Source organism: Arachis ipaensis, chromosome B4 (genome assembly GCF_059453495.1).
Source record: "Arachis ipaensis isolate K30076 ecotype BB chromosome B4, ASM5945349v1, whole genome shotgun sequence".
NCBI classification, from domain to species: domain Eukaryota; kingdom Viridiplantae; phylum Streptophyta; class Magnoliopsida; order Fabales; family Fabaceae; genus Arachis; species Arachis ipaensis.
In genome coordinates, this window is record NC_142439.1 from 29274918 (window position 1) to 29291838 (window position 16921).

The 16921-nt window shown below is 38.5% G+C and overlaps 1 non-coding gene across 1 annotated transcript; it reads left to right on the forward strand.

Moving 5' to 3' along the window:
• The first annotated feature begins 16351 nt into the window (after nucleotides 1-16351).
• Nucleotides 16352-16459, forward strand: LOC148567044 (small nucleolar RNA R71). The gene has a single exon (XR_015882630.1). It is a non-coding gene; the product is annotated as a small nucleolar RNA R71 (small nucleolar RNA).
• Nucleotides 16460-16921: the final 462 nt, after the last annotated feature.

Consider the following 16921-nt stretch of genomic DNA (forward strand, 5'->3'; position numbering starts at 1 on the left):
ATTTTCTAAGGATTCCTAACTTAAATAAAACATAAACCTAAACCCTCAATTCTGCTCCCTTCCTCCAATCCTCCAACACCGGTGAAACCGTACCCATAAACAAGCAGACAATGGCAAACACAGGTAGAATACAAGTACTGCAGATAGCAAATATACAATTAACATAGTAAGTTCACTTAGGCATTCTCAATTAATGCCCAAACAAGCAATTCAAACAATATGCATATGATGCATGCCTGTCCAATGGCTGATGAGTCTCATCTATCAGTTATCAAGCCAGCTCGACAAGTTCGGCTGCTAAACTTTGGACTGTCCCCCGTCGCGTATCCCCAAGAGTTTATGCATAGCTTTTTCTCATATATAAAATTTTCTCATTGAGGGTATTTTTTCTTGGGAATTTATACATGCCTGGTCACCCTTACAACGTAGGGTCAACAGATTATCGAGTCTCGACCTGGAACACGTGGTGGCAAGCCACGGTACTTTACCCAGAGAAACTCATATCTCAGATAAAGAGCATAAGCCTAAAAAACATTCAAATTCATTCATAATCATTGTAAATCATTTATCATAGCCATTGAATCACATTATACTTCACGTCTTTACACTTTTCATACATAATTAATCAATTTTCAACCTTACTTTACCCCCAAGTTACCACCTTTTCCTAGCTTCATCTCATTACTAGGCATACCACTGAGATCTAGGGGAAAAAAGAGTAAAAATAAATATTTAGAGGACGAATTTAGGTTTTAAAATAAAAATTTCCTTTTGCTGAAAATAGGTGTCACACGTACACATGGGCGTGCATTTTTCCTTGCAGGTGTCATGCGTGGGCGTACGCGAGATGCCAAACCCGAAAAGGTTGGTTGCGTCGCGTGCAGGTGGTCGTGTACGTAACGCCTCAAAAATCACCGCTCTCGTATGCAAGCACCCTGCTCGCGTACGCAAGATGCCAAACCTGAAAGGTTTGGTCGCATCGCGTACAGTGGTTGTGTATGCAAGACATGCAGAATGGCAAAAATGTTGAATGCTGCAGAATTTTCAATTTTGCCCTCCAAACTTCCAACGCGCATAACTTTTTCGTTTTAAAACATTTTTCATCTGTTCTTTGAACGGAGTAAACTTCACGGAACCAATTTTCATATGAAATAAGGTTGAAACAATTTAGAGGTCTAGAAGCTGAGTTATGGCTCACTGAAGTTTGGCCAAAAATCAAATTTTTATAAAAGTTCTTAAACCTCTATTTTTCACCAAAACCAACTCAATACCGACACTCCACTCATACAAATAGCACCATAAGACACCATTTACAGCACCAAAATCTTCACATCCTACCACAATCAACCATACCTCAATATTACACAATCTCATACATAAATTCCTCAATTAACCAATAAGTTCATCAATAATTCATCACCTACTCATAGTCATTCATATCAACATGTCAATCATCATTAACTCATCACTTAGCATCCTATTTTCATCATAAACAATAATCACCCAACAAATACTCAATCCATATAAACAATTATCATCAAAGGTACTAAGCATTTAACATACTCATGCATTCCAACCTATACTATGGTCAGCTAGCCTAAGTTTTCACAAGACATTATATATTAAATATGAGAAACCAAAACCATACATTGGCTGATTTTCCGATAAACCTGAAACACCTCAAATTCACCATTTTCTCAAACATTCAAGGCTTCAACACCTCACCAACAGATTTTTCAACCACAGAGTTCCACTCCAAGCTTCCAAGACCTCAAAAAAGCTCCAAACCATATATATATATATATATTACCTAATACACATCATTGACATCCATACATATAAACTCAATACCTAATCACATATACTCAATGAATTCACTATGGGTTGAGAATTCTTATCGTACCCACGGACCAAATGGACAAAGACCAACAATTTTCGCAAGTTAAATCAAACCAAAAATACCAAAACCAACAAAATTTCAACATATATACTCACAAATTTTGAAATTCAAGGGGTAGAGAAATTGGACTGAGAGTAAGGCTTACCTATAAAATTGTTCTGATAGATTTATAGAGCTCGACGTGGTGGTCGCGTCGCCATAAACGATGCTGCAATCGGAGCTCGGAGTAAAAAGTTAGAGCAATTTGAATTGAAAACAAAGGTTTGTTCTTGCTCCTCCACCCCCAATTGTGTTTCCCTAGCATGTGTAGCTTATGGGAAGAGAAGAAGAGCTGAGCTCTTAAGTTTAATGAGACTTGGGTTGGGCCTTTGGGCCCATTTTGGGCCCGGTTCGGCCCAATCTTAGGCCAAATTTTTTGAAATTAGTGTCAAAATTCTTATTTTAATTAGGTTTATCTTATTAAGATATCAAATTCACATTTCTAATTTCTTTTATTAAAAATTATTTTATTGATTAATTATTCGTTAATTTTACAGGGTTTACATCCTACCTACCTAATTAAGAATTTTGCCCTCAAAATTTAGATTTAGTTACCTGAAAAGAGGTGTGGGTAGTCCTTCCGCATATCCGATTTGAGTTCCCAAGTATGCTCTTCGATACCAGCCCGACTCCAAGCTACTTTTACCAATGATACTTTCTTTCCGCGCAATCGTTTGATGCTGGTGTCATCAATCCTAATTAGGATTAATGGAAGTGTCAGACCCTCTCTTATTTGACCCGATTCCGGTTCCAGAACATGACTTACATCAGGATTATACTTTCGAAGCTGCAACACGTGAAACACGTCATGCAGGTTCAAAAGATGCGGCGGTAAGGCAATCCTATAGGCTACTGGTCCAATCCTCTTCAGAATTTGAAATGGACCGATGTAACGGAGATTCAATTTCTTCGTTTTGATTGCTCTACCTACTCCAGTTGTTGGAGTAACCTTCAGAAACACATGCTCTCCTTCCTCAAATTCTAAAGGCTTCCACCTTTGATTAGCATAGCTTTTCTTATGGCTTTGAGCGACAAGCATTTGGCTTTGTATTTTATTTATTGGTTCAGTGGTTTCAGCTATCATTTCAGGCCCTAATAAGCTTTTCTCTCCAGCTTCATAACAGCATAGCGGAGATTGACACTTTCTCCCATACAGAGCCTCACAAGGAGGCATTCTGATGCTTGCATGGTAGCTGTTCATATATGCAAACTCTACTAGCGGTATATACCGATCCTACCTCGCCGGCTGGTCCAGAACACAAGCCCTCAGCATATCTTCTAGGGCTTGAATTGTTCTCTCTGATTGACCATCTGTTTGAGGGTGATACACAGTACTCAAACTCAACTGAGTTCTGAATGCTCACTGGAAAGCCCCCCAAAACCTTGATGTGAATTGAGGATCCCTGTTGGATATTATGGTGGTATGCACGCCATACAACCTCACAATTTCTTTGATATACAAGCGTGCTAGCTCCTCCAATGTACAACTCATTCGAATGGAGAGAAAGTGAGCCGACTTTGTCAGTCGATCCACAATCATCCAAATAGCGTCATATCCAACTCGAGTTCTAGATAACCCTGACACAAAGTCCATCGTGATGCTCTCCCATTTCCATTGAGAGATTTCTAAGGGCTAAAGGGTTTCTGATAGTTTCTGATGCTCAATCTTGACTTTTTGACAAGTTAGGCACTTAGATACATGTAGTGCTACATCATTCTTCATTCTCGGCCACCAGAACATTGGTTTCAGATCTTGGTACATCTTAGTGCTTCCCGGATGAATAGAGAATTTGCTTTTGTGTGCCTCTTTCAAGATATCCTGTTGTAAGGTTCCAATGTCCGACACATAGATCCTACCCTTGAATCTCCATATTCCGTCATCGTCCCATGATACTCTCCATCACTTCCCTTGCTCAATTGCTAGCCACACCTTTTGCAATTCCTTTTCTTCTTGTTGAGCTTTTTCGATCTTGGATTTAAACTTACTTGAAATTTGTAACTGGCTTAGACATAGAGAACCATAATCCTCTTTAATCCCCAATTTCAGACTCTCAAATTCCTTCAGCAATTCCTCTTTTCGTAGCATCATCCAAGCAGCACATAGGGACTTTTGGCTCAAAATGTCTGCCACAACATTCACTTTTCCAGGGTGGTAATTCAACTCGAAATCATAATCCTTTAGAAGCTCCATCCACCTCCTCTGATGCATATTTTGTTCTTTTTGCTCAAAAAGGTACTTCAGACTTTTGTGATATGAGAAAACTTGAAACTTGATGCCATAGAGGTAATGCCTCCAGACCTTTAAAGCAAGCACAACAGCAGCAAGCTCTAAGTCATGAGTCAGATAGTTTATCTCATGTGGCCTTAACTGCAATGAGGCATATGCCATGACATTAAGACCCTTTAGTGAGGCATCACAGTATACCTCAAATGGTTCATTCGGCTCAGGCAATACCAATACAGGTGCAGTGGTCAATTTTTGCTTCAACACTTGAAAACTTTCCTTGCACTCAGACATCCAGACAAATGGCACATCCTTCCTGGTCAACTTAGTCAAAGGCAAAGCGAGTTGTGAAAACCCTTTGATGAACCCTCGGTAATAACCTGCCAAATCGAGAAAACTCCAAATCTCTGTCATAAAAGTTGGTCACCCCCAATCCATTACTGCCTCAACTTTAGCAGGATCCACAGTAATCCCTTGTTGACTTACCACATGACCAAGAAACTTTACTTCACTCTTCCAGAATTCGCATTTAGAAAACTTAGCGTACAATTTCCTCTCCTTCAAGATTTTTACCACAGTTCGCAAGTGATCCGAATGCTCTTCATTATTCTTAGAGCAAATCAGTATGTCATTGATGAGCGGATATTTTATATGCTTTTTGATGTTATTTTCCTAGTATTTTTAGTATATTCTGTTAATTTTTATTATGTTTTAGTAGGTTTTATTACAAAATTCACTTTTTGGATGCTACTTTGAGCTTTTGTATTTTTCCTATAATTTTAGGTGAATTTTGGGTGAATTTGGCAAGTTTTGGCAAAGTCTGATTCAGAGGCAAGGAAAGCATAGCAGATGCTGTCAGATTCTGACTTTTGTGCATTCAAATGAGCATTTCTGGAGGTACAAAGGTCCAAATGACGCGTTCTCAACGGTGTTTGTAAGCTAACTTCTAGGGTTTCCAGCAATATATAATGGTCTATAGTTTTCTTTGGATTGGACAGCCCAAAACGGACGTTGAATGCCCAAACTACCCCCTAGTGGGCGTCCAACGCCCCAAGAGGATCAAGGCTGGCGTTGAATGCCCAAACCTGGTGTTCAACGCTACAAGGGGAGCAAGGAGCAGCATATTTACTCCCTAGTGGGCGTCCAACACCCACTCCTTCAAGTTAGAAGCCAAGCTCAGCATAAACACTCACCAAGTGGGCCCAGAAGTAGATTTTCGCACCTTTAGCTTAAGTTTATTTTATTTTTGTAATTCCTAATTATAATTAATATCTCTTTAAGTTTAGTATTAGTATATATAAGGGAAGATCACCATTGTTTAGGATCATCTCCACCATATTCGAATAACACATATTATTTTCTGTACAGTATGACCAACTAAACCTCCTAGGTTAAGGTTAGGAGCTCTGCTGATTCCTATGGATTAATGCAATTACTTTTCTACTTCAATCGATGTTTGATTCTATTCTACGATGCATTGTCGTTCTTCATCCTTATGAATCTCGATTCTACATGAGTTCCTTACCAGTCCTGACCCATATAGTATTGAGCTACAGCTTGGAAATGCATCACGGGTTCCAATATTTTCCATCATGATTCTTTTACCACATTCATTCGTTAACTCATATATGCATCTTCGGCATACCTCCATATTTTCACACTTCCCCAATTAATCATAATCATTTGATCATAATTCACATTCATTCATTCAACATTGCCAACACCTCATTACTTAGTTACTTGCTTTATCCACACTTTTCAATTCAAATGTGCTTCCTTCAAAACCTCTCTTCACCTCTAAGTCACCATACTTTCCTAATTCAACCACCTTCATTACCATTATAACTCAATTCTAGGGTCTTAGAGAGTAAAAATAGAGGTTTAGAGGATCGAAATTAGGTTTTAAAACATAAAATTTACTTTGCTGAAATCAGGGATTTCGCGTACGCGTGGACCACGCATACGCGTGGGTGAGTTTTTCTTGCTCACGTATGCAAGATACCAAACCCGAAAGGGTTAGTCGCGTCGCGTGCAGGTGGTCGCGTACGCAAGTTCTGCAGAATGGGCAAAAATGCTAAATGCTGTAAAATTTCAATTTTGCACACTGAACTTCCGACACGCATAACGTTTTCATTTTAAAATATTTTTCATCTATTCTTTGAACAGCGTAAACTTCATGGATCCAATTTTCATATGAAATAAGTTTGAAAGAATTTGGAGGTCTGGAAGCCGAATTATGGCTCGCCGAATTTCGGCCGAAAATCAGATTTTCACAAAATCTTCCAAACCTCTATTTTCACAAAAATCAAACTCAATACCAACCTGCTATACATACAAACAGCACCCCAACATACTAGTTACAGCACCACAGTCCCCACATTCTACCACAATCAACCATACCTCAATTTAAAATAATCTCATACATAAATTCCTCAATTATACTAACAAGATCATCAATAATTCATCACATATACATATTCATTCTTAATACCTTGTCAATCATCATTTAGCATTCTATTTCCATTATCAACATCAATCACCGAACCAATACTCAACCTATTTCAACAATTATCATCAAGGCACTAAGCAATTAACATACTCATGCATTCCTACCTATCCTATGGTCATCTAGCCTAAGTTTTCACAAGACATTATATATTAAATACGAGAAATAAAAACCATACCTTGGCCAATTTCCTCGTATAATCCAAGGAAACACAATTAGGCAAGATTACAAGCCTCCAACACCCAAACTTCAGCAACCAAGACCCAAACCAAGCTTCCAATTTCCTCAAATAAACTCCAATTCTTATACATACACCACCTAATTCACATTACTAGATTTATATACCAATTTTCAATATTCAAACTCACATAACTTAAGAACTTGCAAGGTTTTGAGATCCTTTACCTTCTATGTTACTTAGTTGAACAAAAACCCACAAATGCCTCAAGCTAATTTAAGCCTAAATATCAAGACATCAAGTTTTTAACAACCAAACCCCTAAAATTATAAAAATTAAGGAAATTGAGAGGCTGATATGAGAAATGAGATTTCTTACCAAAATTAGTTACCGGACTTTGTAGAACTCGACGCGCTGGATGCGTGGCTGCAAACGGTGCGGTGATCGGAGCTCGGAGTGAGAAGATATGGTGATTTGAATGGAAGAAAAGGGTTTTGGAAACCTTCCTTCTCTTCCCTTGTATGTTTTAGCATGAAACAACAATGAGGAAGAAGGAAATGAGCTATAGCTCATTTTGTTCATGAGTTGGGTTGGGCCCTTGGGCCCAATACGGGCCCGATTCGCTTGATTTGGCCTGTTCGGCCCAATTTTAGGCTAAATTCTTTAAAATTAGTGTCAAAATTCTTATTTTAATTAGATCTATCTCATTAAACTATAAAAATTCAATTTTCATAATTTTTTTATTAATAATTAATTTATTAGCTAATTATTTACTAATTTTGCATGTTTTACAAATATCCTGGCCGAGCTAAATGAGCAGCGACTTTCCATAATATCCTCCAACATGACCAAATTACCCCGCACCTTAGCAATCTTGGAGAACATCTCATTAGACCATCTTTGATAGGAAGTCCCATCAATTCCACCAGCACCCTCCTAGTCAAGTTACAAATGCACCACCGAATAGGATTCAATTCATCAAAAAGTGATGAAAGAGTAACTCTTCAAATGCTTGGTCCTTGAATGCTACAGATTCCAAAGTAATAAGGTATTTGTATGGACCAAGGTCTCTGCATTCCACTCTTGCAGGACCCTTCCATTCCTCCTTCAAGCTGTTCATCATCCGACCAAAGTTTATAGGCGTAAAGCTGGCTCCTATAAAACACCTTCCCAAAAGCTCTTCCTGCTCAATAGACATCTCTAGTTCAACCTCTTTCTTTTGATAGGAGTTTTCATAACCCAACTTGTAGATATCATACTTCTTATCCCTATCCCTTAACTTCATGACATCCTTCCGTTCAAACTTCTTCCTCCTCCACTCCATAAGCCCCCCCATCAGACAAGACCTTTCGTCCAACTTCCCTTATATCGTTCCAACTTCTTCAATCCCAAATAGTATCATTGGACCTTCTCGAATGACTTGACATTGAGACTTTTAACTTCTTGCCTCTAAATATTATGTCATTCATTATATCAATGACTAATTTACTAACCGCTTAGTATTGAACCTATGGGGTCATACACTAACAGGTGTTCTGATCTTTGCTATAGAATTATTTAATTATTATTTTGATTTGATCAAATAAATAATTATATTAATTCAAAATAGAATATTATTATATTCTTTGCTAGCACCAAGAAAATAATAATAGTATGTCAATGAGTTATAGCTCAAATGGTATAGTCTTTCCATACTCACCTAAGACGTCGCGAGTTCGAGTCTCCCTATCTTTGATAAAAAAAATATAATAATAGTATGATAATTGAGAATATTAAATGAGATTTGAGAATAATTTGTTATTCTATTTCTAAATTTGGATGAGATCCTAACTGATTCTGCTTCAAATTGAGTTATGATATGATTTAAATTTGAATCGAGATTCAAATTTAAAATCAGTAACAAATCTCATACTATATATATGTATGCCAAGAGTACAGGAAATAGATGAGAATAAAACACAAGAGTTTTATTCCTTTACCTCTACACACATAAACGTATGTGAGCCTAATTCTTAGAGAAGAATTTTATGGCGTTCAAAGAGTTACAAGAGGTTTCTCAATTTAGATCAGATGTCCATTGGTCAAGGAGTTGACAGCAAAGGTTGGTCTCGGTATGGATACGTATAGAACCTTCGTACCATCGAAGGAGAAAGTGATTTTTTACTAGCGTATACAGGTATTCAGATCTGATCTATATATTATTTACAAGAATAAAATTTAAGTACAAAATAGATCTTTAGGATTATTTTTTTTTCTTCCACTGCATGTTATGAACACATGGTAATCCTTCAGTGGTATCAGAACTTTAGCTTTTTGTGTTTAAATTTCATTCCTATTTTCTTAAAATTTTTGAATTAATAAGATTAATTTAATTTTTTTTAAGCATGTGATGCAGTTATTTTTATTGAGATGGTTTTCTAATAAATTAATGGTTAATTTATTTTAATTTTAATTATTTAATTGTGATTAAATTATTATTTTTTATGGTTATGATTTTAGTCAAATTTTATTTGCTTTTTTTTATATCATGACTTTGCAACGTCACTCTAAAAGAATAAAAATATTTGTTTTTATATATAAGTGTATACATAAAGGTCAAATTTGATTTGATAGTTTGGTAAGGCTAAATGTTAGTCTATTAAAAATTAATTTTTGATTTGAATAATGTGTTTTGGACACTATAATTTTAGAAATTCGTTTTTTCTAATGTTCTTGATTATAAAGAGCGACCGGACAACCAGGAGTTTTATTTTCAAGATAATAATCAGTATATATATTTGAGGTATTAGGGATTTAATTTTATATGAGTAAACTACCATTTCTACCCACGAAAGTTGAAAATACTGACATATTGGTGCACGAAATTGAGATCCCTGGTGATGGCTTCAAAGACTTGGTGACGAATCTTAATTCATAATTTGTCACAACTTCGATACAACTAACCAGCAAGTGCACTGGGTCGTCCAAGTAATAAAACCTTACGTGAGTAAGGGTCGATCCCACGGAGATTGTTGGTATGAAGCAAGCTATGGTTACCTTGTAAATCTCAGTCAGGCGGATATCAAATAGTTATGGAGTTTTCGAAAATAAATAATAAATAAATAGAAAATAAAGATAGAAATACTTATGTAATTTATTGGTGAGAATTTCAGATAAGCGTATAGAGATACTTTCGTTCTTCTGAACTTCTGCTTTCCTGCTGTCTTCATCCAATCAGTCCTACTCCTTTCAATGGCAAACTTTATGTAAGGGCATCACCGTTGTCAATGGCTACATCCCATCCTCTTGTGAAAAAGGTCCAAATGCTCTGTCACAGCACGGCTAATCATCTGAGGTTCTCGATCATACTGGAATAGGATTCACCCTCCTTTTGCATCTGTCACTACGCCCAGCACTCGCGAGTTTGAAGTTCGTCACAGTCATTCAATCCCTGAATCCTACTCGGAATACCACAGACAAGGTTTAGACTTTCCGGACTCTCATGAATGCCGCCATCAATCTAGCTTATACCACGAAGATTCTGATTAAGAGATCCAAGAGATATTCATTCAATCTAAGGTGGAACGGAAGTGGTTGTCAGGCACGTGTTCGTGGGGGAATGATGATGATTGTCAAGTTCATCACATTCATATTGAAGTGCGAATGAATATCTTAGAAGTGGAATAAGTTGAATTGAATAAAAAACAGTAGTACTTTGCATTAATTCATGAGGAACAGCAGAGCTCCACACCTTAATCTATGGAGTGTAGAAACTCTACCGTTGAAAATACATAAGTGATGAAGGTTTAGGCATGGCCGAGAGGCCAGCCCCCAAACGTGATCAATATGATCTAAAGATGAACTAAAAATCATAAGATGTCTAAAATACTAGTAAAAAGTTCTATTTATACTAAACTAGTTACTAGGGTTTACAGAAATAAGTAATTGATGCATAAATCCACTTTCGGGGCCCACTTGGTGTGTGCTTGGGCTGAGCTTGAAGTTTACACGTGCAGAGGCTTCTTCTGGAGTTGAACACCAAGTTGTAACGTGTTTTTGGCGTTCAACTCTGGTTCGTGACGTGTTTCTGGCGTTTAACTCCAGACTACATCATAGAATTGGCGTTCAACGCCCTTTTGCGTCATCTAAACTCGGCCAAAGTATGGACTATTATATATTTCTGGAAAGCCCTGGATTTCTACTTTTCAACGCAATTGAAAGCGCGCCATTTTGAGTTCTGTAGCTCCAGAAAATCCACTTTGAGTGCAGGAAGGTTAGAATCCAACAGCATCAGCAGTCCTTCTTTAACCTCTGAATCTGATTTTTGCTCAAGTCCCTCAATTTCAGCCAGAAAATACCTGAAATCACAGAAAAACACACAAACTCATAGTAAAGTCCAGAAATATGAATTTAACATAAAAACTAATGAAAACATCCCTAAAAGTAACTAGATTCTACTAAAAACATACTAAAAACAATGCCAAAAACGTATAAATTATCCGCTCATCACAACACCAAACTTAAATTGTTGCTTGTCCCCAAGCAACTGAAAATAAAATAGGATAAAAAGAAGAGAATATACTATAAATTCCAAACTATCAATGAAACATAGCTCCAATCAGATGAGCGGGACTTGCAGCTTTTTGCCTCTTGAATAGTTTTGGCATCTCACTTTATCCATTGAAGTTCAGAATGATTGGCATCTATAGGAACTCAGAGTTCAGATAGTGTTATTGATTCTCCTAGTTCAGTATGTTGATTCTTGAACACAGCTACTTTATGAGTCTTGGCCATGGCCCTAAGCACTTTGTTTTCCAGTATTACCACCGGATACATAAATGCCACAGACACATAACTGAGTGAACCTTTTCAGGTTGTGACTCAGCTTTGCTAAAGTCCCCAATTAGAGGTGTCCAGGGTTCTTAAGCACACTCTTCTTTTGCTTTGAACCTTGACTTTAACCGCTCAGTCTCAAGTTTTCACTTGACACCTTCACGCCACAAGCACATGGTTAGGGACAGCTTGGTTTAGCTGCTTAGGCCAGGATTTTATTCCTTTAGGCCCTCCTATCCACTGATGCTCAAAGCCTTGGGATCCTTTTTATTTACCCTTGCCTTTTGGTTTTAAGGGTTATTGGCTTTTTGCTCTTGCCTTTTGGTTTTAAGAGCTTTGGCTTTTTCTGCTTGCTTTTTTCTTTTTCTTTCTATATTTTTTTTCGCCATTTTTTTTCTTTTTTTTTTTCTGCAAGCTTTGTTCTTTGCTGCTTTTTCTTGCTTCAAGAATCATTTTTATGATTTTTCAGATTATCAAATAACATGTCTCCTTGTCATCATTTTTTCAAGAGCCAACATATTTAACATTCTAAAACAACTACTTCAAAAGACATATGCACTGTTCAAGCATTCATTCAGAAAACAAAAAGTATTGTCACCACATCAATATAATTAAACTAAGTTCAAGGATAAATTTGAAACTCATGTACTTCTTGTTCTTTTGATTTAAAACATTTTTCATTTAAGAGAGGTGATGGATTCATAGGACATTCATAACTTTAAGACAAAGTTACTAAATACTAATGATCATGTAATAAGACACAAACATGGATAAGCACTTAACATAAAGAAAACGAAAAACAGAGAATTTAAGAACAAGGAATGAGTCTACCTTAGTGATGGTGGCATTTCCTTCTTGAGGAACCAATGATGTCCTTGAGCTCTTCTATGTCTCTTCCTTGTCTTTGTTGCTCCTCCCTCATTGCTTTTTGATCTTCTCTAATTTCATGAAGGATGATGGAGTGCTCTTGGTGTTCCACCCTTAATTGTCCCATGTTGGAACTTAATTCTCCTAGGGAGGTGTTGATTTGCTCCCAAAAATTCTGTGGAGGAAAGTGCATCCCTTGAGGTATCTCAGGGATTTCTTGATGGTGAGCTTCCTCATGCGTTTCTTGAGCTCCGTGAGTGGGCTCTCTTGTTTGCTCCATCCTTTTCTTAGTGATGGGCTTCTCTTCCTCAATGGGAATGTCTCCTTCTATGAAAGCTCCAGCTGAGTAACATAGATGGCAAATAAGATAAGGAAAAGCTAGCCTTGCCAAGGGAGAGGACTTTTCGGCTATTTTGTAGAGTTCAAGGGAGATGACTTCATGAACTTCTACTTCCTCACCAATCATGATGCTATGAATCATGATGGCCCGATCCACAGTAACTTCAGATCGGTTGCTAGTGGGGATGATGGAGCGTTGGATGAACTCCAACCATCCTCTAGCCACAGGCTTAAGGTCCAGTCTTCTAAGTTGAACCGGTTTGCCTTTTGAGTCAATCTTCCATTGAGCTCCTTCCACACATATGTCCATGAGGACTTGGTCCAACCTTTGATCAAAGTTGACCCTTCTAGTGTAGGGGCGTGCATCTCCTTGCATCATAGGCAAGTTGAACGCCAACCTCACATTTTCCAGACTAAAATCTAAGTATTTCCCTCGAACCATTGTAATATAATTCTTTGGATTCAGGTTCTTACTTTGATCATGGTTCTTAGTGATCCATGCATTGGCATAGAACTCTTGAACCATTAGGATGCCGACTTGTTGGATGGGGTTTGTTAGAACTTCCCAACCTCTTCTTTGGATTTCATGTCGGATCTCCGGATACTCATTTCTCTTGAGCTTGAAAGGGACCTCGGGGATCACCTTCTTCTTGGCCACAACATCATAGAAGTGGTCTTGATGAGCTTTGGAGATGAATCTTTCCATCTCCCATGACTCGGAGGTGGAAGCTTTTGTCTTCCCTTTTCCTTTTCTAGAAGATTCTCCAGTCTTAGGTGCCATCAATGATAATGGAAAAACAAAAAGCTTATGCTTTTACCACACCAAACTTAGAATATTGCTCGTCCTCGAGCAAGAGAAGAAAGAAGAGATGAAGAAGAAGAAGAAATGGAGGAGAGGGAGAGAGGGTTGTGTTTCGGCCAAGAAGGGGAAGAGTGGGTTGTGTTGTGTGAAAATGAGGAAGAATGGAGGGGTTTATATAGTGGGGGGAGGGGGTTTAGTTTCGGCCATATAGGGTGGGTTTGGGTGGGAAATTGATTTTGAATTTTGAAGGTAGGTGGAGTTTATGAGGTAGGTTTATGGGGAAGAGTGGATGGATGTGAGTGGTGAAGTGGTGATAGGGAAGAGAGATTGAGGTGATTGGTGAAGAGTTTTGGGGAAGAGTGTTTATTGGAAAGAGAGGATGAACATTGAGAAGAGGGAAGAGAGTGAGTGGTGGTAGGTGGGGATCCTGTGGGTCCACAGATGCTGAGTTGATCCTGTGGGGTCCACAGATCCTAGGGTGTCAAGGGTTTGCATCTCTGCACCCATTAGGCATGTGAAATGCCTTTGCATGCAATTCTGGTGTTTAAACGCCGAATTGATGCTTGTTCTGGGCGTTCAGCGCCCAGATGCAGCATATTTCTGGCGTTGAACGCCAGCCAGATGCTTGTTTCTGGCGTTCAGCGCCAGCTCTTCCTCAATGTGCATTTCTGGCGTCTGAACGCCAGGATGCTGCTTGTTTCTGGCGTTCAACGTCAGATCCATGCTCTGTTCTGGCGTTGAACGCCAGCCAGATGCTCCTTACTGGCGTTTAAACGCCAGTAAGATCCTCCTCCAGGGTGTGATTTTTCTTCTGTTGTTTTTTATTCCATTTTCAATTTTTATATTTATTTTGTGACTCCACATGATCATGAACCTAATAAAACATGAAATAACAATAAAAATAAATTAAAATTAGATAAATAAAAATTGGGTTGCCTCCCAACAAGCACTTCTTTAATGTCAATAGCTTGACAGTGGGCTCTCATGGAGCCTCACAGATGTTCAGAGCATTGTTGAGACTTCCCAACACCAAACTTAGAGTTTGGATATGCGAGTTCAACACCAAACTTAGAGGTTGGTTGTGGCCTCCCAACACCAAACTTAGAGTTTGACTGTGGGGCCTCTGGTTGACTCTGCAGTGGGAGAAGCTTACTGTGCCTCTTTTCCATGTTTACAGAAGGATGACCTTGAGTTTTAAACACAAGGGAGTCCTCATTCAATTGAAGGACTAAGTCACCTCTGTCAACATCAATCACAGCTCTTGCTGTGGCTAGGAAGGGTCTTCCAAGGATGATGGATTCATCCTTATCCTTCCCAGTATCTAGGATTATGAAATCAGCAGGGATGTAAAGGCCTTCAACCTTTACTAACATGTCCTCTACTTGTCCATAAGCCTATTTTCTGGAATTGTCTGCCATTTCTAATGAGACTTTAGCAGCTTGTACCTCAAAGACTCCCAATTTCTCCATTACAGAGAGTTGCATGAGGTTTATTCCTGACCCCAGGTCACATAGAGCCTTCTCAAAGGTCATGGTGCCTATGGTACAAGGTATTAGGAACTTTCCAGGATCCTGTTTCTTTTGAGGCAATCCCAGTTGATCCAATGCATTTAGTTCATTGGTGAACAGGGGAGGTTCATCTCCCCAAGTCTCATTACCAAATAAATTGGCATTCAGCTTCATAATTGCACCAAGAAACTTGGCAACTTGTTCTTCAGTGACATCCTCATTCTCTTCAGAAGAAGAATACTCATCAGAACTCATGAAGGGCATAAGGAGGTTCAATGGAATCTCTATGGTCTCTAGATGAGTCTCAGATTCCTTTGGTTCCTCAGAGGGAAACTCCTTATTGAACACTGGACGTCCCAGGAGGTCTTCCTCCTTGGGATTCACGTCCTCTCCTTCCTCCTTGGATTCGGCCATGATGGATATATCAATGGCCTTGCACTCTCCTTTTGGATTTTCTTCTGTATTGCTTGGGAGAGTACTAGGAGGGGTTTCAGTGATTCTTTTTCTCAGCTGGTCCACTTGTGCTTCCAAATTCCTAATGGAGGACCTTGTTTCATTCATGAAACTCACAGTGGCCTTAGATAGATCAGAGACTAAGTTTGCTAAATTAGAGGTATTTTGTTCAGAGTTCTCTGTCTGTTGCTGAGTGGATGATGGAAAAGGCTTGCTATTGTTAAACCTGTTTCTTCCACCATTATTAAAGCCTTGTTGAGGCTTTTGTTGATCCTTCCATGAGAGATTTGGGTGATTTCTCCATGAGGGATTGTAGGTGTTTCCATATGGTTCACCTATGTAATTCACCTCTGCTATTGCAGGATTTTCAGGATCATAAGCTTCTTCTTCAGAAGATGCCTCTTGAGTACTGTTGGATGCAGCTTGCATTCCATTCAGACTCTGAGAAATCATATTGACTTGCTGAGTCAATATTTTATTCTGGGCCAATATGGCATTCAGAGTATCAATTTTAAGAACTCCCTTCTTCTGAGGTGTCCCATTACTCACAGGATTCCTCTTAGAAGTGTACATGAACTGGTTATTAGCAACCATGTCAATGAGTTCTTGAGCTTCTGCAGGCGTTTTCTTGAGGTGAATGGATCCACCTGCAGAAGTATCCAATGACATCTTAGCTAATTCAGACAGACCATCATAGAATATATCCAGGATGGTCCATTCTGAAAGCATGTTAGAAGGACACTTTTTGGTCAGTTGCTTGTATCTCTCCCAAGCTTCATAGAGGGATTCACCTTCTTTTTATCTGAAGGTTTGAACATCCACTCTAAGCTTACTCAGCTTTTGAGAAGGAAAGAACTTGGCTAAGAAAGCCTTAACCAGCTTATCCCAAGAGTTCAGGCTATCCTTAGGTTGAGAGTCCAACCATATTCTAGCTCTGTCTCTTACAGCAAACGGGAAAAGCATGAGCCTGTAGACTTCAGGATCTACTCCATTAGTCTTAACAGTATCACAGATCTACAAGAATTCAGTTAAGGATCTTCAGATGGAAGTCCATAAAACTTGCAGTTTTGTTGCATCAGAGAAACTAATTGAGGTTTAAGCTCAAAGTTGTTTGCTCCAATGGTAGGGATGGAGATGCTTCTTCCATGTAAATTGGAATTAGGTGCAGTAAAGTCACCAAGCATCCTCCTTGCATTATTATTATTTTCGGCTGCCATCTCCTCTTCCTGTTCGAAAATCTCTGTAAGGTTATCTCTGGATTGTTGTATTTTATCTTCTCTTAGTTTCCTCTTC